Here is a 23,906-nt window from a genome sequence, read left to right as displayed (position 1 = left end):
AAGAAGAGAAGCGAACACAAGGTCAATTTACAACCTGACCTGAAAACACAAAGTTGATAATCGGCCATCATTGCTTATTGTATCTATCATCTGATTTGTTGAAATGCTCAATAAATCCACTATTAGGAGAAAAAGTGCTTACATGCATTTTTTTCTTTAAAAAAAGAATTAAACAACAAAATAAAAGATTGATTGACAAGACATCAATAAAGCTTTGAGCACACACTGCTGACCTTTTTTTCTTTGCACTGCAATCTGTGTTTATTAGAATTCAGCTCCTATAAATACATTTCTGTGGATAAAAAAGCAAGCAGCTTCTTAGGAGTTTTGTTCAATAAACTTCTGTGAAAATTCCAAAGACTTAATACGTGGCTTTCAATTTAATTCATTCTGTCTTCCCTTCTTAAAAATAAGATATAAGTGAGGATGAAATAGGTTTAGCTGGTAAAATCTTTTTTCTAAAGCTGTATTCTTAAAACTCACCCTTCCTTTTTAATGTCTGCTACAGCAGTTCATTCAGAACAGACAGGATATATATCATCTCACGCCTGGTACTGTGGGCTATTTCTTCTCTTTAAATAAAAACATATTATAAATCTGTGCTGCACTTGAGTGTGGTAAGCACTCAGGTTAGTGGCTTCAAAAGTAGAGCTGCAATAAGGCTTTGGCAGGCACTAAAGAATACTGACCAGCTCCTTGGACCTTAGTTTCTATTTGATCTTTCTGAGAAGAAAATCTCTTCAGAGCCATTCAAAACTGTAAAGTGGCACAGCAATTGTGTCAAGCCTTTTAATTTTATTGCAGTTCTAGTGATATTCCTGTATTAGGAGTTTTGTGCTTAAAGCCCTGCCTTTTGGAGCCCTGGGAGAATCTCATTCATTTTGTATTGGTGAAGTAAACACATAGTTGGGGCTGCTCTAAAAAAAGTGAAATAGAAACCCTAGGCTGAAATGGTCAAAATTTGAAACGTAACGATACAAGTGTCTGGATGGATTCTCAGAATTGGCTTTTCCTTGACATGTGTTTAACTGAGTGGAGCCTTCTTCTGCCCTGGTGTCAGAGGGGCTATGTGTTTTTACAAATTGTTCTGTGATGGTAAAAAAACCTGATTGCTATCAGATTTTGTCCCAGAACTTTCTTCTTCCTTAGTAATTCCTAAATACTATTTTCTTCACTATTTTCTATTATTCTCTTCTAACACAATGTTGCTGGCTCAAGCATCTTTGCCTTGATTGATGATACTAACCTCTGATTAACTTAGATTATTTTCTCCCCTTCTCTCCCTATGATGTTTTGGTGTGGTGCTTGTTTTGTTGGGATTTTTCCCCAGAATCTCTCTCTGTTTTGTTTGACAGGTGGGTTCTTTCACTAAGTGCTGGCTGTTTTAGGGGTTCACAGAGTGCAAAATAGGAAAAATTGCTGGTGTTTCTTTTAACACAAACTACAAAGAGCATCTGCATTACACCTGGAATGGTCTCATGTAGCACAAAACCACACCCAGAGTGCTGAAGCTCAGAGGTACCTGGGCAAGTGGGCTCTTGTCTTGTGCTAAAATGAAATTCAGAGGGACTTTTCCTCTGTTGGACACTGGGAGAGAGCTGGATTAGCTATTTATGTAAGTCTAAATATTTTTAAATACTGATGGTAATTGGTTTTCTTCCTCTGTTTTGCTCTCATCCAACTAGATGTAAAATTACTAAACTGTCTTTCAAAAGGGTTTATAGTTCCTGGGTGGGATGGACTACATACACAGGAAGTATTTTCCTACTTGATCTCTGCTTGTGTTAAACCTGGCAACACCTGGGACAAAAGCATTGAATATGATTATTTCTTAATTTTGACTATGTTATGTCGTGGCTGGGGGAAGGTTGCACACAAAGAAGGTGATTCTACTCTTGTAAACCAAAAGGTGAGAGGAAGAAGCCACACAGCACTCTGCAAAGACTATAAAATGTGGAGTTTGCTTTCTCCTCTCCTACATCTATAGTAGAAAAAAGTGCATTATAGGTGATTTTATCAAATGAAAAAACTTAATAAGATTTCCTAGTCACACGAAGATGGTGGTACACCTTTTTAGATATTCTGTACGTTTATAATACATACCACATACTACAAAATAATTCCCATTTCTGTACAATATATCTAAAACACATCCACACTCCACTCAAACTTTATCTATTAAATATAAGACTTTAAAGAGACATGCAGGCATTTCTTTCAGATGTAGGAGGACTGTATAGAAATTTAATTCTGCTTATTCAATAAAAATTTATTTCAAAAGCTATGATCATTAGGATTATTATTAATTACTGTGCCATTCAGCTGTGCTGACAAAAAATTCTTTCAGATATAACTGAGCACATTAAAAATATTGGATTAAAGAACTAGCTCTGCCAGATTTTAAATAGAGCAAAATAAAATCTGAGCACATACAAGGTGATAATTTACCTACTTTCATTGCACATTGTTTGAATAGTTTGTATTATGGATGTGAAATTGCCCTCAAGGAGGTTAGTTAAAGTAATAAAGGCTTCCCTGCGCCTCAGGAGCCACTCCCTTTGTGATATGACCTTTCTGTGACTTCTGAGCTCAACTCATTATGAAGACAGACAAATGTGTATTTTAAGTCTTCTTGAAAGCTTTTCAGGCACTATGCTTCATAGTAAGGTACCATTTTTTTTTCCTCATTTTCTAAACCAGTTGCAATAGAGAGTGTGAGGGAGAAGAAATAATCCTAGAATTGGTTAGGAAAGACCTCTAAGATCATCAAATATGTCATCAATATAAGCACTGTCCCAAAGGACCACATCTACTCATCTTTTAAATCCCTCCAGGCTTGGTCACTCCACCACTTCCCTGGGCAGCCTATTCCAATGCTTGACAATCCTTTTGGTGAATAAATTCTTTGTAATATCCAATCTAAACCTCTGGTGCAACTTGAGGCTACTCTCTCTCATCCTGTTGCTTCTTACCTCAGAGAAGAGACTGACTCCCCCCATCCACCTGGGCACAACCTTATTTCAGGTAGTAGTAGAGAGTGATGACTCTTCTCAAAGCTAGAAGTCACAACCTTAAAGACTATTTTATGCCTTGTTTTGGTTTGAGGTGGGTGAGTGGGTGTTTTTTTACAACTAGAATTAGATTGTCTGTGCTGGAATTTCATCGTTTCAGAGCAGTGTGGGTAGCACACAGTCACTCTTGTAGTGCTTTAGTTTAAAATCAGACCTGTTTCTCCCACCCCAGAGCAGGTGGCACAGTGTGCCCCAATTCCATGGGGCAATCTTTCCAATTCCATGAGACACCCTTGCCCCCTGCTCCCATTCTATGCTGTGCTCATCATTGGCCTCATTGCAGTGAGCAAAAGGCACCATTTTGTGCATGGTGTTGCACTAGGCTTGTCCATATATTGGGCCGAATTTCACCTCACCTCGGGCCACTCCTCAGTGCAATGGTCACTGTTTTGGTGTGGGGGCTCCAGCAGGGCTGAGTGTGTTTGGAAACAGCTGGTGTGTGGTTGGGAACACCTTGGGACGGGACATGCAGCTTTCAGCCGTGAGGGTGGGAAGGTGCCAAAGTGGCCGCTCCGTCCTCGAGCCTTCACCACACCAGCAGTGATGGGGCACTTGTGAGTCCTGGCCATTTAAACACAACATAGAGCTTGGCTGACAGTCCAGCATGTGTTTCACATCCCCGAACCACGGCTTTAAAAGAACCCAAATGTGGCTGTTGCAGCAGAGAGCCGAGGCCTTGCCGGCATCCTGTGCCTCGCTGGTGGCTGAAGGGGCTCGAGGAGCGCCCAGGTTGGGTGTGCGGCTCTGTGAGAGCATCCTGCTGCCTGGGGGCCATCGCTGCCACCCCACAGGGCTCTGGGAAGTGGGAATGAGCTCTCTGACGGCCAGCAGGGTCAGGGATGAGCCTTCCCGTAGCGCTGGTGGTGTGGTGAGGGCGTTTCTTCACATAGCAGCGCTCATCGTCTGCGCCGGCAGCAAATGTGGTGGGTAGAGAACCTTTTCTATGAGGTATGGATTTCTTGTATTTAACTGAAAGTTTGAGAAGAGGTACTAAAAACTCTGAAAGTTGCTTTAAACTACCAGGGCTACACTGCAGAAGGTTTATTTGTATCCACATGGTGCTGAGGAGGCCACTGCCTAACAGGGGGCTGTCTGTGGAAACCCTCAGATTGCTGAGGTAGAACTGGGAGAAATAAGCAAAAATGCTGTAAAAAAATAACTTCATAAATGTTCTTGTTTCTAGCCTCACACCAGTTTTGCAGTATTTGTTGGATTTTCTGAGTATGCATGTTCAGAATTACCAGATAATTTCTGCAGATAATTTTGGTTGTAGTTGGTTCAGGAGAAATGCAGTAGGTGAAGGCATTGGGGCAGTGCTGGAGAGGGGTACAGGGGAAAGCAGAGCCTTAGTACTCAGGTTTTCAGCAGATATATGGTTGCTGAAGTTGGTTATTTTTCAAGTTATTCTCTCAAAGATTCAGTAGAAATTCACCATTTGTAGAAAAAAAGTGTGTTGAAAACCTTCTTTGCTACGATGTTTGCTAGAAGTGCAGACAATCTTTTCATCTGAGCAAATATTTGTAGGAAGTTTTGTGTGTAGAGGTGTACTTGGTTTGCCCTGCAGAATTTTCCAGGGTGCATCTGGGAGCATTTTGCTCACTCAGCTGTAATCTTAACATGAAGTGTGGAACTCAGTACACCATTTCCATTTCAAAGATCACTTAATATCATTTCTGCAAATTTTTTAATTTGTTTAATTAAACTTAGCACTCCATTCCACTTCATTAGATCTATTTAATTTTCATGTATCTAAGCAGTTTTTCAAGTACATAATTAAAAGAATAGTTTTATAAAATCAGTACTTTTTTTATTAACATCCTCCAGAACAGGAACTGTATTTTCCTGTTGATTAGCACATGATGATAAAAGCATTAGCATAAAGTAATAAGAAGGAAGTAATCTAGTCCTGTTTAAAATGTCCACCCTGAAGCTGGCCAGCAGGTATTTTTCAAAATGAAAGATATGTATGCTTTACTGAAACTTTGCAGGAGAAGTGAATGCAACAATAATCTTGGTGTTAATTTTTTGCTGGCAGTGTGGAGTGCTCTTCATGAGGGGAAGTGTTGTGTAGTTTGAAATTGGGAGTTCAGCTTTGGGATTCAGTTCAAGTACCATATGGATGGTACTTGGATTTCATTGAGACAATTCTTGTAACTGAAGTAAGTGGAATGCAGAAAAGGTGACTTGCATGTGGTCATTCAATAAATTGGAAGCAGAACAGGCAGAGTCCCCAGCAGTTTTGTCATACTAGAGGAGACAAGGCTGCAATGTTTCCTGGTGGCTACAGCCTGTGGATGTCTGGAGCAGGAGATAATGTTTTAGAAATTGATCTCTGGTTAGAATGAGGATTAATGCCATTTGCATTTTCTTCTGATAGACCAGTGGTATGACTGAAGGGAAAAAAATTACTAAATATCATCATCATCATCATCTTAGCAAAATAAAAAATGCTGTGTGGACACGTTATACAGTTTCTGTCTGTAGCTACTTGGAAAATGGGCATCAAATATAAATGGAGAAGGTGAGGAAACATCTTATTCCACAACAGCCACCAACAACTGCCTTATACTCAATAGCCTGCAGGATTCATAGAATGAATACTAATCTACAGTACAGCAACAAGATGAATCTGTGTAATTTAGTTCCCTGAACTCACACTAACTTCTATGTCCTTTGAAGCTGATTTTCAATATATTCTTCTGCTAAACTGTTTTATGCAGCTGGAATTTTGTGTGCCAGAAGACATACAGTCCTGAGGGGTGAGTGAATCATTCACCGTGTATTTGGAGGCTTTGTTGTGTGTGTGTGCTTATGTATGTTTGTGTGTAAATATTTGAGGGTGTTATTTAAAAGAAAATATGAAAACTGAGAAACATATGTTCATGATTTAGTTCCCTGAAATGTCAGACAGCTGTCTCCCAGATTTTTTCCTTCCAAAGGCCTTACAAATTGTGCACCACTTCACTGTGGCCACACCAAGTGGTACCTCACCCTAAGTGTGACAGTGTGCACAGGATATGTTGCCATTACACTCTCAAGGCATTTATTAGTGGACTAAAAGTCCATAACTCTTCTTCCACATGAGGAACATGAGCGAGATTTGTGGCACAGCTGAGATCCACTTGAGTTTAGATGTCATTTTAAAGCTATTCACCCTCAGAATGAAACCAAAGCAAATGAAACTCTTTCAAGTCTCCATATCTGCTATAGATAACTGTTAGAAAAGTTCTGTCAATGTACAAACTTCATGGTTTAAAATAATATTTTATTTCTAAAAGGGAGGAGTAGAACATTTCCATGACACTTGAAAACCAAGAGGATTGGTAGCTCTGTTGATAAAACTCTTAACCAAACAAATGTTTTCTCAGATTTCAGTTTTATGGATGTTGGTAAAGCTGCTGAGGTGGAAGAATTAGTTATTCACCTGTTTCTTTCCTGATGCACCCTTTAATTTGCCTGTATGAGGCCATTGCCAGTTTGGGGGGAATGTTTCTGTGACAGGCCAGGCCCCAGAGCAGTACTTGGGGTGCTGAGAGCACCCTGCTGATGGGTTCACCTGCATTTTGGCATGGGAGTCTTTTTCCTTGCAGGAGGTGGTGGCAGCAGGTGTGCAGTGATCATACAACCTGAGCATGTTTATTTGGCAAGAGGAAATGAAAATGGAATGAAATGAAATAGCAAAGGTGCTTTTGCTTCATTTAGCAAAAGGTGCCAAAAATTATTTGGCATGAGAGAAGCTGGACAATAAGCAGTGCATCTTTGCATTTACTGGTGCATCTGTTTGACATGAAAACTGATCAGCACATGCTGGGAAACCAAACTGGTCTGACTTAGGGGTCAGGTGTATGGGCACAGTCAGACTGCTGCAAGTGGTGAGACCTGGCTCTTGGCTTGCTCTGACATCAGGCCCTGCTGGTCCCTGTTGATCTGCACAAAAGGGGGCCAGTGTTGAACCATCATTTTAGCTTGTTTTTCTTTAAATATTATATCTGAACTAAACTGATGCAGTAAATATCCCAGTAGGCAGGCTAACCCACCATCTTTATAAGCCACTGCAGAGCCACTCTGGGGCTCTTGCAATCCTATTAAAGAAGCTTGGTCCCTAGTTGCTCTGAAGAGGAGGAGAGTGCTCTTTGAACTACATTCTGAGAAGATCAGTATGTTAAATATTTCAGACTTAAATAAGAATTAGCAACATTGTTCTGTCTGAAAGTGATTAATTTTGAGAGCTCCTCTGGCAATCGCTGTTAAAAGTCTTTGTATTAAATTTGCCATATTGCAGTCTCTGTTTCCATTCCATGTTTGAATGGCAGTTCATTCCACAGGCTCAGTGCAGGGGAATTGTGATGGTATTCAATTAGCCAGGTAGCCTCTGAAGATTTGCTAATGTACATATAAAATAGAAATCCACTCTTAAAGCTTCTCTGACCTGCACTTTCATTTCAACCACTAAATAATGGTTATGTAATGTACAAAAGGCAGCCACTCTGGTGGCATCCCAGGGATGAGTGCTGTCCCTTGTATACCAGCACAGCCTGCACTGATGGGGGCAGAGACCAGAGAGCTGACAAAATGCTAAACACTGCTTTGCATGAGAAGGTCTTGTGTAAAATGGGATGTGTGGAACTGGGAGATCAAAGCTTGTTTAGAACCATTTTGCAGCAGGGAATGAAGATCCAAATCCAAATTCTGGTAAATAATATATGCCCAAAGATTATACCTTGATTTTTTTTTTCTAAAAATTAGAAAACATATGTGTGTGTGTGTATATATGGTAATGTCAAAGATAGGTATTCCGTGTGCACAAGGAAGATCTCTGCTTTCAGGATTTGTGACTTTCATTGTAGATAAAAGGAACTGACAAAGAAATAAAAGAACAAAATTAAAACTCCAGGAGAGAATAGAGTATGCAAGACTCCCTTGTTAACAGCAGACATCTGCCAACATGCAGACAAGCTATGAGGTGAGCTTGTTTTATCCTTAGAAGCATTATGTGGAAAATAGTCCTACCAGTATTAAGTTGTGTACACTCCAAACCAAAGAGTCCCTTGTAACAAATTCTTTATCAGATTTCACATAAAACAATCTCACCAGTTTATTCATAACACAGTTTTTTGCTTTTGATCATTTATGTGTTTTGTTGTTGCTTTTTCTTGTTCTGGTTTTATTTTTTATAATGAAAGTTATATTACTACTCATCTCTTCTGTTTTTAATATGATTATTATATGTGAAATCTTAACAGATTATAAATTCCACTTGTTTCTAGGACTGGACTTTTTTTTATCTCAGGCTTCATAAAACTGAAACATTTTTTAAACATTGAAGAGCCAGAAAAAAGTGTAATCTATAACTAATAGGCATTGCATATTTCAAGCAAATTAGGACATACTATTCACTAGAAGAGATTCCTGTAAATTCCATTATGTGTAAAGCATTCTGAACAAAGCAGTTATAATGCACAACAGTAGAAATGCCAAATGTGGTCTATCACTTAAACAATGTATTTCTGAGAAAGAGTTTGCTGGTGTTTTAATGATGCTTCTATTACTATTTAAGCTTTCAGGGAGATGAAATATTTTACTCTGAGTGATGGAAACTGAGAAGCTGTTAGAGTGAACAGATGAAGGAGAGCATGCAAAACATACACTGTGAAATTCCATGTTTGACCTGACCGTTGAAATAGAGCATGAGTTTTGAAAACAAACACACACAAAAACAACAGAAACCCCTACAAAGGAGTTTTGATGTGTTTTAAAGGTCTAGATCACTAATGCCAAGGAATTTTCTCAGTTTTGAAATGCTTGCAGCAAGTGTTTGTAATCCCTCTCTGAGCTGACTGTTGTGCAAAGTACAACACTAAAGGAAAGCTTGTAGAGAACATTGTGATGCAGAAAGGAATGGTTTGTGAGTCTGTAAGTAAATAGAGGCCAGGGCCATGCAGGATTTTCATTATTAATTTCTCAGTTGTTTTTCAACTGAGTATTGTCAGAGCCATATTTGTAATCTTTAACTGGAATTTAGACAACATCCTATCAAAAACACTGTACACCCCATTTTTCCTGACTCAGTCTCTGTGGAGGGATAGAATGTAAGAAAATAAAGACAGTGCAGAAGGTAATCTCACACCTGAGGAGCTGCAGCTGCACTAATCACCAAAGATTAGGAACGGGCCTGCCCTTAATAGGCCACAGCTGTGTCCAATAAGAAAAGTGCTACAAAAGAGTGGGTTAGCTGGGTGAAGAGACAAAGGGAGTTTGTTGGTTGTGCTGTGAAGAAGGAGTCAGTGCTGTAAGGAGATGCCCATGAGAAATCACCAAGAAGGTATGGAAACTTTGCAATAAGATTATAACAAGTCTCCAGTTTTGCTGTTGAGCCTCTGACCTTGTGTCCACATAAAATAAGCCAAACAGGTAAAATCTACAGAAGAAATCAAATTATTTTTTTCCAGCCTTCATTTAGCAAAAGGTACCATTTACCAAGCTGTTAGGTGATGACATCTCTCATTTGGTATTGAGAAATTGGGAAAAGACTGTGCTGGACTGTGAATTGTGTGAACAAGTTTATTTTCAGTAAAGGAGCATCAACTTGTAGCAATGTTCTGGCTTGATTCAAGGAGGTCAGCTTTACACTGGCTAAAACTAACAATAAAAACCCCAGAGATGGTATCTCATTCATCAGAGTATGAAGTAAGAACCAGAGATGGACATTCCCTTCAGAAAGTGACTTTCTGCAGCAATTTAATAATTAAAGAGTAGCTCATTACTTTTAAGGAGGTGGTTGCAATAAGATAAACCTTCATCCAGTTTCTTCAGTACTTCAAAGAGAAAGAGACAGTTTGCTTTTAGCTACAAAGGGACTCTAAATTGAGATTAGAGCTGAGCATGTATGGTTTGTCTGTTTATTAGGTGATCTAATTTCAGCAGGGAAGGCATTTCTCAGTTGCAGCAGTTAAAGCTATTGATGTTTTACTGGGAACCCTTTAGCTGTTGAAGCTTGCATCATGGAAGAGAAAAGTGTCCATATTTTCTAAGGGTTTTGCATAAGTTTTCAAGGAACCATACTGAGAATTTATTTTCTCTGGGAAGCAACCACTCAGATAAAATTGTCTTAAAGAGCATTAGCCATGCCTGGGGGTGGTGAGCAAGGGAGAAGTGAAGTGGAGCTGCCTCAAGGCGTTTTGACTTGAGTGTGGCTGGAGGCAGCCTGCTGCCACCTGGCTGGGTGGCATCATGTCCTGCTCTGCCTGCACCTCCAGAAAGTCTCAAAAGCTTCTTCTGCACCTGCAGCCAGGGTCTGGCACTGGGTGCCTCCCTCCCTCAGCTGAGAAACTCTTTGGGAGCTACTGGCTTTTTTCTTGCTTGTTCTGCCCTGCCTGTGCTAAGCAGTCATGGGGGATGTCATGTTCCTTCTTCACTGACTGGGGGGGGGTCAGGACAGGCAAATTTCTGTGTCCCTTTAAAACTTTACCCTCTGAATTTTTCTACTAATGCAAAAGAGTCAATGGATTGATCCCAAGCCTGTAAGACAATCTTTGTTTAAAGAAGAGGAGAGTTGTATTTCAGCATTTTTGTGACAATTATAGTAATCACGCTAAATTATCCATAAACCAGAAAAAGGTATCAGTTTTACATTTGAAGGAAAGTTTTTTATTAAAAGATAGTTTTGTTTGGTATTTTATGCCTGGGATATAACCGCTTTAGCCACCCAGAAACCACTGTGGTAGTTTTTTTCTCTATTATTTCTGGGCAAAGTTAGTGAGGAAAAATATTAGAATCTGAGGCCATTCCAAGAGATGTTTTCTTGCCCTGACTTGGTAATTCTGCCTTCATAAATTCATGCTGTCTTGTGGATTGTCATCCTGGTTATATATCTCCTTTAGCCACAAAAAGCCTTTTAAAATGGGGAATAAGTTCACGTTGTGGATCTGGAATTCAGTTTGGATTAGCAGCAAGGTGGAAAGGGGCTTTGCTGTCCCAGAGTCAGGGCAGGGAGTCTGTCCTGACTCCCTGCACTGTTTTGGAGTCATCCTGTGCAAGTTCCTGTGCTTTTGTAACCAGTAACCCATACATTGAGCAGAAATTAAACATTTAAAGTTATTCATAATGTTGTAACATTTATGGGTTTTTTAATTTTGGGGCTTTGTTTGTTTGTTTGTGGGTTTTTTTGTGAGTAGCTAACGAGACTTGTTCTTTATTCACATATTCCCAGAAGTTAATAATTGTGAAAAAGTCACCAACTATCTCTCTTAGCAACACTGTGCATTTTTGGAGATGAGAAGGCACAGCTTCTTCAATAGCTTTGTTGCCTAAACTTTTGTTAAAAGACATTAAAGTATTTTTATACCCACAGTGGACAAGAATATTCTTGAAAACATGTTCCTTTTGCAATACTTTGAGGAAAGTCAGAGGTTCAAAACTGATTTTACAAACAGAAAATTTGACTGGTTGAACTCGTCCAATTTATTTTTGCTGAAAGTTGCTATTTTGAAATTTGAGTTCTTTGCCTGTGCACATGCCAGGCTAGGGTTCCTTTTTCCAAGCCTAATTTCAATAGAAGGATTTATTTCAATGATTACATTGTATTCATTTCACTTACCAAATTTAAAAAAAATCATTCCACTGAAATTCAAAAAATAAACCTAAAGCAGTGTAAATTATTTTTGTAACATCTATCTTCAACACAGAATGAAGGAATGAAGTCTGGAATAATTCCTGCATTGAAAATGAAGACATCTGGGTTCATCCTTGGCTCCACTGTTGTGTTTTGCTTAAGGAAATTGTATAATCTGTCTCAGCTTGAGTCTGTAAAACTAAAGAATGTACAAAAGTGTTGTGAGACTATTGTTTCTCATGAGAGCAAGTGCAAAGCAACTTAAGAGCCATAGTTTTAGCTGCTAAATATAGGGTTGTAAGTCATGATGGTTTATGTATTGTATGTGATTTATATGGTGCATCTAGCATTTTCCATCTGCATGCGTCATTCTGATTTCTAGAGTTGCACTCATGATTCTCTAAGTATTTCCTACATAATTTGAGAACAAAGTTCAGCCTGTGGGTTATTAATGAGTGAATATAAATATTATTTAGTGGGTAGTTCTTAACTGGTTAGCTGCTTGGTTTTCTGCCAACGAACTAGTTGGTTAGCAGAGAAAACACATGGTGTTTTTTCTATTCTTGGGTTGAATTCAAACCCAAGAGAGTAATAATTAGTACTTACACAGTGATATCCAGTTAGTGACTCCTTTCAGAGATGGATGCAGGGAGCTGAGTACTCATGAGCAAGGCATTACTCAATCCTTCAATGGCAACTCTTGCAAGTCTGCTCTTTAGAAATTGCCGATTCTTGCATTATTTGTCATTCTTTCATCAAAGTCTTATTCTGTAGTACTCGAAGTCTGAAAATTACAAACTTTAATTATTTTGAGCTACTTAAGTCACTCAGAAATTTATGATGCACAAAGGCAACTAACAAAGCATGGGGCCAAGTACTGGAAAGTGGGATACATGAGAGCTCTGCCACACCTGCTGGGTCTTGGCTGCATTTGGCACTGCTGGTGCTCTGTTTCCAGCACAGTATTTTCTTCCATGCTCCAAGACTGTACCTGGCAAAGGTAGGTTTTCCTAATCACCTTGAACTATAAAATATCTTGTTCCAGAGACTGGATCTGGGTTGTGTTTTTGGAGACTCTGTAGAACCATTAATAGGTTTCAATGGAGGACTTTGCGTCTTTAACTTGCTCCAGTGTTTTTAGTGGTTTTTGGGGTTTGATTAACTCATTTTATTTTCATTTGCCTATCTGCTATATTTTCCCCAAAGGAAGTCTTGTGATTAGGTTTATAGGCTCCCCCTCCAGGGAGAGCTTATTGATGCCTTTTCTAGTCTCTAAATAGCATTTTCCATCTGTTTCTGCTTGCCTGGCTCTGGTTGTTCTAGTGCTTGTTTTTGCAATTTTTTTTTCCATAGTCTATTTTCTTACCATTTCATATCACTTGTGAATGTCATATATTCACCAGGGATCCCACTTTTGTAATATTTGACCATTCCTTCAGTCTTGTGAAACAGCAGTGGTGTCATCTCATCTCACCTCATAGACAAGGTAGAAAAAAGTGTGAGGGATTTTCAAATGGTCCCAGAGAAGTTTCTGAACCCATGGCTTGACATGTTAGTCCAGATTCTGTGCCATGACTTCTAACTTCTCTGTCCAGCATATCAAAATTGAGTTGATATTGTGATGATTTTTAAAACTGCTTCATCTCTGGGGAACACAAGTTTTCATAGACTATGCTGGTACCTATTCAGAAGAAAAAAAAAAGGTTATTTTTGCAGCTAAATAGCTAAGAAGGTTTGGGCAGGTGCAGAAAAACTGGTAAAAATTTCATTGGTAGAAATTTCTGAGAAGTTAAAAAATGCTAAGATGTATAAATATTATATAGTGCACAGGATGTAGCAACTTGCTGAAGTGCATTGCTGCTCATTGAGGCATATCTAAGCTTCTCTTCCTCACAACTCTACTGAACTTGTAAGAATCTGCTACGACTTTAAAGTACAAAAACCCCAAAGCAGATCCATAATCTCCAGGGCTGTAAGTGTTGAGTCCAGCAGCTTTCACTTGCTGCACAGTTCCCTTCTCCAGAATAAGGGAGAGCAGAAAATCTGTGTTCTCTGCCCTCCTAGGCTGCTGTGAAGGAGAGTGGCCTGCCCACGGGTTCTGTGCCCTGGCCACTTCAGCACCTCTGGTTTACTTGGGATACTTAATTTGAACATTTGGGAAATGAAAAATGCAGCATGGAGCAGTGTTTGGAGCTGCTCTGCATGGGATACTTTTACACTAAGTCATTTTCCAAAGGAAAATGATTCTAGTAATGCTCTTAGCCAGAAATGTGTTGGTATGCTTTTCAGGATGTCTTGGAATGCTAGCACAATAAGTTCGCTGTACAAATCTAATTATCTCAGCTTTCTTTTTTTTTTCTTTTTGGCAATGTTATTTGATTTATTTTTGAAGCTGTTAATGAACTGCATTGGGAAAGAGATTACATGATTTATGTAACATTTATTTTCTTTTATTCTTTGTGATCTGCCTTGTTATAAACCATGAATTGTTTAAGTGCTTTTTTTGCTTTGAACTAGCAGGAGAGTGGCAGCATCTCTTGTTGGATTTGTTCATTTTTTTAAATGAATCTAAAACATGACTTACACACCAGGCTGTACTTTCACACAAAGGACACCTCTGTGGTGATCCTCTGTTTTTGAAAGAATAAGTGAGGTTCTCTTCCCACCTTTGGCCTCACTAATGAGATCTACAGGGGGGAATCAACATCACTTTTCTCTGATGGCATAATGACAGAGTTTCCTGGAGATTGAGCTATCAACACTGATATAATTTAATTGGGGAAAGAGTTTAGTCCAGCCACAGGCATGCATGGTCAGCTGGAGAAATGCTTTTTTCTAGACTAATGTTGTTTTCTAGTTTCTAAGTAGAAGTTCAGGACAATCTTTCTGCCCAAATATTATTTAATGTTCCTGAGAGGCAGAGCATTCCCTTGGCCATTGAAAGCCAGTAAGTTTATTTTCTACAGATAACAAGAAGCTTTTTTGCAAGTTTGGGAAATCCTGATGAAGTGGTGAAATAAAAATACTGAAAAATTAGGTTATTTTAATGTAATATTTTTAAAATATCTCTAGAATCAATGGTTAACTTAACAATGTAAGTAAAAGTTGTATGGGACTGTTTTATAGAGGTTTAGTGATGTTCTACAGCTGAGATTTCTGGTGTTTTGGAGCAGTTTCTCAGAAGTGAGTGTATAGCTTGGCATGCCAGATTACAAGGCTCTAGAGAAAAACTTCAAGGGAAACTAATCTTGCAGTCACTTTTTGTTCTTTCAAGTAGTTGACCTTAGTTTTTACAGTGGTTTCAGCTATTAAACAAGTCTCCTTTTTTGTTACCTTTTAATTGCAAGAATATATGTTCTGAACCATAAACAGAGCTGAAATTGCTGACTGCACAGATAGCCCTGTCACTGGAATTATTGCAATAATATTTTCTAGTCTTTGTGACAACAACTTTTTCAAGGAAAAATAAAATCCTGATCTCAGCCAGTTAACTACTGTATATAGTGGAACATATATATAAAACACATAAAGCTATACACATTGTGTATATACACATGTACAACACTTTTTTTTTATATAGGAGTTAGTATTAAAAGCCAGAATCCTTTTGCTGGTTTTGAACATCAAATAATTTCCAGTCTAAGAAATATTTCCTACCCACATTTTCACAATAGGGACATTCTGTCTTCTGCCTATAACCTGTGTTTGAGCAAATTTTGATCTTAATGATGTAGGAAAGAGAGATGATGTTTGGATTTTCTTTTCCTCCCACTGAAACTAAGGGAAAGCAAAAGTGATGTTAATTGAGGAATTAGCTCACATAAAGGGTCAGTAGCTGGGATTAGTACTTAAAAGTATTTCTTCTCTAAGAAAAATAAATGCAATGTGCAGTTAGCATTAAGTAGTGCAATTTTGTACCTCAAATTATTTAGAAAGGTAAAATATTTTCCCTATGATTTTGTGACTCCATAATGCAATATCAGCAGTTTTGTGCCGTTTAGCTAAGTTTGAAAAATGACATTATAACTTTTCTTTGTTAGTCCCATTTTTGAGGTGAGGTTATACAAAGTGTCAAACTCGTGTCTCCTGTGGAGTCTGTGTGAGTTGAGAGTACCTCAAGGGTGTGTTACAGTGTAGGACCCAAACTGGTGTTTCCAGAAAAATTAAAAAAGGCAATACAGAAGGGCTGAGGTGGGAGGCCAGCTGTCTGTTAGATAGTTTTATAAATAAATGCTTTGAACTCTGGAGAATGCTGGCCAAACACTGTGACATGTCTTTGTATCTGGCTTGCAGGGTATCAGTGTGTTGTGACATTTACTCATTTCCTAGAGGAATAAAATGTGTTCCTGTGTGATTTGCAAATCCAGCCTGGTTTTACAAAGCCTGGGTAGCTGTTTCCTGAGCAGCCACAGTATTTGCTGGGTGATGAGCACTGTCAGCACCCTCACTCAGTGCTGCTGGAGGACCCCGAGTCCCTCCACAGAGGGATGTGGAGCCAAAGGTCACCCCCAGAGAAACCACCCAAGCTTTGAGCAGTTCCTGCTGCTGCTGCAGTAGCAGAGCTCACAGTCCTCTGTGCTCCAGTGCCCAAATCCCACCCTCAGTGCTGTGCCTGATCAAATGGTTACAAAGCAATGACACAAACCCCAACACAAACATCTCAACAGTCAAACCATTCCTCACCAGTCAGTTACACTCCCTTGTAACGACAATGCAAGACTAAATTTTGGTTTACTGGAGCTTGATTTTGATTGAAAACCCAACTGCCCTTTAAAATATATGGGAGCACAAATTTGATTGAGAAACCAAAAAATCTTCAGTCCAAAATCCATTTTAAGTGTGATGGTACATTTCTATATGCATTCAGAATATTCTCTTTTTAATCAGTGTTTTTCCATGTAGCAGTGTCCATCTCTGAACATAAACTTTAAAACTCACATAATGTAGCACATTGTTTTTCACAGCAGATTTAACATTATCCTGAATTTTGTTCTTTTCTTTGGTTTATTTACAGAGGAAAATACCGCAGGAGCTAGAGCTTCATGATTTCTATCAAAAGGTAAGAACTACTTTGTTCAAAGATACCAGAATGATATTTGTCAGTTCAATATGAATCTGGTTGTAAAAAAAGAGGTAACAATGATACATAAAAACAAAATTTAATGAAAAGAACTCACATTATGAGTGGATTTCATGAATCATGTAAAGGTGTGCATAAAAAATTGAATATGTACACTTTAGATCTCAGATCTGATAAATATTTCATTGGATTAAGAAATGCACTCTTGAAGCTTACCTGTATATAAAACATAAGAATGCATTAGGAAGGTAAGGTACTCTGTCAATTAACACACTTGTGTATATGTCTGTCACTGAAAAAAAATCTTTGTAATTATTAGACTTAAGGTGGCTGTATCTTTAAAATTTTAAAAATGGATGCTTTTGAATGAATAGAACTAACTGCTGAGGTCACTACTTGCATAAAGTGTGATGGAGGAGAAATATAACTATGGGATCTGCTACTACATGCACTCAAAATACAGCCTTGATGTTCTAAATTGTCATCAGTGGAATCCTCTTGGGGGGGAAATAAGGTTTAGTTCTGCTGCCTCCAAAATCAGAGCTAAGATTAGAAATGCAGAGTTAGTCCAATACCTGATGCTTTGGACAGCTGGTTATCAATCTCCAAATAACACCACATTTTAGACCTTCAAGTTTTAGGGATTTCCAGTCATGAAAATGCTGTTCTGGGTCAGCCCAACAGTCAGATGGGGGGCTGGGGCTTTTGAGTCATGAAAAGTACACCTGGAACTGGATTTAGTCCCCTTGAACATCTGCATGTCTGCATCACATTACCTGTCCAGCCTTCTCTCCCTGCAGCATTTCTGAGAGCTCCCTTCAGCATTAGGGTTTTCTGTAAAGGTGCTTCTTCTCATAAAGTTTGAGATATTTCTTATTCTTCAGCCTTACATTTATAATGCACAGAGGAGGTTTTGATGGGAAGTATCAATACTATATTGAATGATTCTATGGCCTGGATTTGAAAAGCCTGGGTACCAATAATCAGTTTTGTTTCTTTGGATTTTATTGATAGTGAATTAACAGATGGATATTTCTTTCCTGATATCTGATATGTGACTGTGTGAAAATCCTAGCAATTCAATATAATAGCAGGGAACTGACTCTTTAATAAGGTGAAAGAAAACTTAACATCTGAATTCAGTAAGTGATAAACTAATAATGAGTTATCAGCAAGCAGGATGAATGCTAATATTTCTTCAGAAGCTGTGACAAATAGTAAAGAATATGTTTCTGCCACTTCAGAAAGACAATGGTTCGGGTTATTTTGAAATGGATGTTTCTGTTCATGTGTATTTCATCTACCTGCTTATGCATTTGTATAGGTCTATTCTTTTAGATTCAAGCTCCCTTGTACAATGCTTTCTGAAGAATAGCTACCAGTTTCTAAGCTAGTCTTACTGCTGCAGGTACAGTTTTGAACTGCAGGGCTGCATGTGAATGTGGTACTACTGCAAAGTTCTGCCAGTGTAATTAATAGCAGAATTTGGCTCAGGTTCTGCAAGACTTTGTGGCCATGTTTTGCATGAAAAATGCGTATGTGGTGGTTGTGGTTTTATTCTGATGTGGCTGAGATCAGCAACTGCTTACAGAATCAAGAAGCCATAATTGTATTGTGAGCATTAAGATGTAATGCACACAGCTTCTTATGCATCCTCCATACCAGGGCAACCTTATCTTGCAAATCAGTTACCAGCTCATAATGGAGCAGATGTGTTATTGCATGTTTCTGTGCTTTTCCTTGCTGCTGAACAAGGCTGTTTCCTTCCCTCTAGTTCCAAATAAAAATGCTTTAGAAAAAAAAAAAAGAATCCCATTCTCTTACCCACTTTGTAACATCCAATAATGTTGAGTGTTCTGAGGTTTGAAGATGAAAGAAACAGGCTCTAAGTTATGGAGTTGGAGGACAATATAAACAAAGTGACCTTTGGTATCATGCTTGCCATGTTCTGATGAATAAATTGAGTTCATGTTTAACATTCAGATAATATTCCTGGCAGAGGAAAACATTGCCACAATAAATGTTCAGATCAGAATTGTTCAATGCAGACTAAATTAAGTTGGATCTTAGGACAGCAAACTTAAAATGAATAACATGTGGCAATATTTGATTTAACAAAGAAATGTTTCTTTTTCCTTTTCCCCTTTTTTTAAAATCTTTTTTTTTTTGTAATACTGTAAGTTTAAAAGTATAAAGATACTCATGCCACAATGCAGTGCCAGGAACGTTAACTGCTTTTGATCTCCCTCCTCAGATATTAACGTCTCCCCCTGAACACCCCCCTTGTTTGGCGTCTTAAGAGTTTTCATACCAATAAAGATGCAGAGAACAGCAGTCTTTGCTTCTGTTTCTTCAGCTTGTTTTCTTGGTGTTGCATGATCTATGCCCCAGAGAGGTCAATTTTAATCAGCCCCCAGGCACTGCTTAATATTTAGGGCCAAATTGTCAGAGGGCCTCTGCTGGATTTTGATTAGTGAGCATACGATCGTTTCTTGCACTGTTGAGCCTCCCAAACACATGTATGTTTTTGCCTGCCAAAATCCAGTCCTGAACTCTTTGAAGTGAAGATGTGGTCGTCCATGCTACTGACATGTGCGTTCTTTGTTTGCAAATTGGATAGTTGCACATCTGTCTCTATCCGCCATTGATTACTGCTCTACAGCTGCACCTGTATTTGATTGTGGGAATGAAAGGGTTGGAACTGGAATTTATTTTTGGAAATGCAGTGCCAGCTTTCTGTGAGATCAGTGTGATTCTCAGTCATTCCTGCTTTGCTGTTTTTGCAGTTTGATCTCTGTAGCAATCTTTGGTCTGCAGGTATTGAGAGTAAAATGTAACTATATTGCTAGCATTTTAATAAAAGGTTTCTTGGCTGCATGGGAGCATTGAGTCCAGGGGGAAGATATATAAATCTAGTCATCCTTGAAAAAGATCATTAGTCATTCGGGCTTAAGCAGTGTTTAAGGGAGCAGGAGCTTCATGCACAAGCTCCTTTAGATGGCTGGGATGATTTTTCAGAATTACAATTCCAGTAGGAATGCCAAGGATAAGCATAGAATAATGCCTTTTGCAAGGCACAAATGTTGGTGCTAACAGAGAACTGTTCAAAATAGCAGTGATTTACATAAGTATTGCAGAACAGAAATATCCAGTATTTTGATGCCACTTAGATATATACTTCACTGAGATGAGGGAAGTGCTAAAGTATTTCCCAGTTATTACTTATGCATGTGGTTATATTCTGAAAGATGGAAAATATTTCAAGATCAGGACTCTATGTGTCTGTTATAAAAGAGAAATTGGTGCCTACCTGAAGGATTATTTCAGTCAAACGTACAGGTTGGAGAAACACAGTCAAAGCTGTCCAAACATGCCTCAAAATTCAAGAAGTCTGCCTTACCCAGACTGTCAAACCTGCAGTGTTGTGACCAGCTGAGATGTAGGCTGATTTTCATGTGGTTGGGAAATCAATCTAATATTAATTCTCTATGCTCAGTTTCCAAGAAACCCACTTAGGAAATACGTAAGCATCTAGGACATCCCTGATGGAGAAAAAAGACTATTTTAGTGTGGGCTTTTCAGTGGGAGCAGCAGGACTCCTTTCTTCACAGACCTTTCCTCTGCTTGCAGTGTGCACTGGGGGTTGCAGCCCTGGCCCACATGCCAGGAGCAGCAGTTGGAACACAGGCTTTGGCTTCAGTGTGAGCAGAGCAAGGCCTGTGATGATTTAAAAAATGGGCAGGTTGGAAGGGAGCAATCAACTAATAAAAGCTCAAAACCATTCCGTTATGGCATAGTGACTCTGCAAGCTGAAATTCATTGGCCATTTAAGGCTCTCTAAGTTGCATATCAACCTCTGACAATTTCTGCATTTATTTTTAATTTACTTCAATCTTACCAAAAGTTCAGCTTTTGGCATGTCCAACTATACAGCATAAAACTTCAAAGAGCACACATCCAGAAACTTCACTGAGTTACCTAAGACTTCCTCTATTTGTGTTTGTGTATATGTATACAGATTCACTCCTAGCTTGTAGGATGTGCATTTTTACTTTTTGAATTCATTCATCTGGAAAACAGTGGATTTGGATGAAAGAATCTATAAAAATTAACTATCATGAGGAAAAGAAATGGACAGTCACACACATAATAGCTACAAACTGATCTCACTGCCCCAGCTCATTCTGGATACTCTCAAGAACTAAAAATAATGTGTGAAAATTGTTAGTTTGAGGAAGTAGCATCCCCAATCCTCCCCTAGCCCAACATTAATTTTGTAAAATGAATTTGAAAATTGTGTATTATTGTTGGCAATAGAAAGGAATTTAGGAATGGAGAGAAAAAGAACAAGAGCAGGGGAAGGCATTCATCATGATTACTTTTCTTCTTTATCTTCCAGTCTCTTATGAGAGGCTTCAAACTGTTGCACTGCATGCTGCATTTTTAAAAACTTTCTCAAACTATACAGGAATCTTGAATTATCTTTCAGGCTCACAGAAACTATTGAGATCTCGACAGGACAGTTTGTTCTAAAAACCAGAAAGTGAAACAGAGGTCTTCAGAATACCTTATTGACCTTTGTTTGGGGTAATAATTTTTTTGTCTGTTTTTAGAGCTGCTTATCCTTTGCAGCATCCTGCTCTGTGTCTGAGCAGTAGCAGGAGAATCAAAGGAAGCAGCTAATAGGTGCTGGCTTCATCTGGGCCCCATGCTGCTCCAACTGTGCCTGACTGATGGAATACCAGCAAGTGGGGGAGTACCTGTCATTTGGCTTTACTGTTACACTCACGTTTGTAGAAAGAGAATTGAAAGGCTGAAAGATTTCTGTCATGTTGTTGATGTTCAGAACCAAAACACAGCGCAGCCACAACAAAACCATACCGGTAATGAATAATGCCTACTGTGCAACAGAAGGAAATTGTGTTTATTTTATAGGTCTTAAAGTTATTCTGTCTACTTGGTATGAGACACCCCCAAATTCACAGTAATTTCTTTTTATTGTCATTTGTGCTGACTCTCAAGTTCAGGCTTTGGTACTAAAGCAAGCAGGCAGCATTCTTTCACTTGGGCCTTTGGGATATGTACTGTGGAAAACAGTTCTTCTGATACAGAAAGTAATGAAAAGTCTCCCAACATTGAAACAAAAATGTGTTACTAGAAACAATGACAGCTTGTCAGAGGGAAAAGCAGGGTAACTTTCAGAGATGTGAAAGAGCAAATGCCATGTGAATTGAAATATGTATGACTCGACTTAGTGCTGGAAATATAGCTGGTGACTTGTTTTCTTGTTTTGCTGCTTTGTTCAGCATTATAAAGCTGAGTCTGGATGGCCATGGGGATTTTGTAAAAAATTTAAGCAAATGTATGTATTGACTGAAAGATGACCATAGATTAGATTCTGTCACAAAGTCCTTTCCTAAAACCAGAAGTTCTGACCCTGGAGAACAGTTTGAGATTTCACTAGAGCAGGACAGATTCCATCAACTCTGAACCTTCAGCATAGAAATTTACAATTAGAGTTTTTAGGCTGGAAAAAGGAAGCTTATAAGCCAACATTTTTTTAATGTGTAAAGCTCATAGGGCACGAATCTGCCTTTGTCTAGTGATCTAGCTGGCTTTGAGCGAGGCCTGAAGCTTTCAAGCCTTTCCAAGCCACTTTTCCAAAAGTCCTGGTGATAAGAGAAAAACATGAATCCTTGTCAGATATAATCTCAAACATCTCAGTTTCCCTCTGGCAGGTTTTCTGATATGAAAACCCTTACATGTGGTCACTGTGGGAATAAGGATTAACTCTTAGAATTTGCCAGCCTGGGCTTAGTACCTTGCAAGCTTGGTGTAGTCACAGGAAAAGAAGACATTCCAGGTATATTTTCAAAATCATGATGGGTCATGAGCTCTTTTCCCACCCTTGCTCTGTTCATTTCCAGGAGAGCTCATAAGGGCCCCCAAAGCCAGGTCCCTGATCAAATCTATTCTTCATGAGCAATAGAATTGTGTCCTTGCTGGCCTGGCATCCCTCACCACACTTCCACTGCAATTGTACATCCCTGAGGAGAGAGAGAGACAGACTGAGATACCTGCTAGGAATAGAAAACTCCACTAACATGTTCAGTAGCTCCTAAGCTTTTTAAGATCATGTTATGATTTCATAATTTAAAGAGGAAACTTTAATGTTAGGATGGTCACATGGTGGCTTAATGATTATTTTGGAAAGGTGTGTTCAAACAGAACAATGAACTTCATTGTTGATATCAAAAAGTTTCAAGTGTTATAACAGCTTGTCAGGCTTTGAAGGGTGCTTTTTCAGCAATGGTAACACTAAATAAAAATCTCTGGGTGGGGCAGATTCTTTCTTTCTCTGAAACTTCCAATCATCTTGTTCTGATTTGCTCTCATCATCCTTTTGCAGAACAGGGTGAAAACCAACAGAAGTGGGCACATTTATTGTCACTTATCACATAGTTCAGGACAAACACAAACGTGAAGGCCCTGCCATCTTACACCTCTCTCTGTCCAGAGCCCTTCTTCAGCTGAGGATGGCTCTGACTCTACCTTTCCTTTCCATTTTCTGTTGAGAGGAGCCATCCCCTTGCTAAAGCCATTAAAATGGATGGAAGCTGACATTGCAGCTTTCCTAGATGCTGGTGTTTGGGAAGGGTGTTTTTCCATTCTCCACCAAATCCTGCAGTAGTTGGTATTCTCAGATTAGCACTGAAGTTCTGTACCAGGTGACCTGCCAAGTCCAAAGCCATTGTAGTAAAGCTGTCAAAATGTACAGCAAATTTGGACTCTCTACAAGCAGATTTTGAGACCTGTCATCACACCAAAACCTTTGGTTCTCTAAGTCACATTCCATAATGTACAGCTCAATGAACAACATATTAATGTTCTGTTTTCTAAGTGTTGTTTTGACATTTAAATGTTCAAAACCATCTTGAGTTAATTAAATGTAGAAGCTTCTAAGTGAATTGATTGTGCTGACAACTCATCATTTAATTACCCATAATTAGGAGTAAAACAACATTAGCTAATAGAAATAATAAATAATTGTGATGGAGAAGAATATTCAAATATGCTGTCCAGCAGCATGGCAATTTTTTTCTCCCAAGCAGAATTCATACATGAAAGCTCTGAATATAGTTGT

The 23,906-nt window shown here is 38.8% G+C and overlaps 1 long non-coding RNA gene across 2 annotated transcripts in view; it reads left to right on the top strand.

Moving 5' to 3' along the window:
* The window catches only part of LOC134424211 (uncharacterized), a 317,859-nt gene that overhangs the window by 78,405 nt on the left and 215,548 nt on the right, over positions 1–23,906 (top strand). For both annotated transcript variants that reach the window (XR_010029374.1, XR_010029373.1), the window contains one exon: positions 16,697–16,741. This is a non-coding gene — a long non-coding RNA (uncharacterized LOC134424211). The remainder of the gene's footprint in view (positions 1–16,696; positions 16,742–23,906) is intronic.

Source organism: Melospiza melodia, chromosome 13, assembly GCF_035770615.1.
Source record: "Melospiza melodia melodia isolate bMelMel2 chromosome 13, bMelMel2.pri, whole genome shotgun sequence".
Lineage (NCBI taxonomy): Eukaryota > Metazoa > Chordata > Aves > Passeriformes > Passerellidae > Melospiza > Melospiza melodia.
Note: the sequence above shows the minus strand (reverse complement) of the source record. Positions and strands in the feature narration are given on the sequence as shown.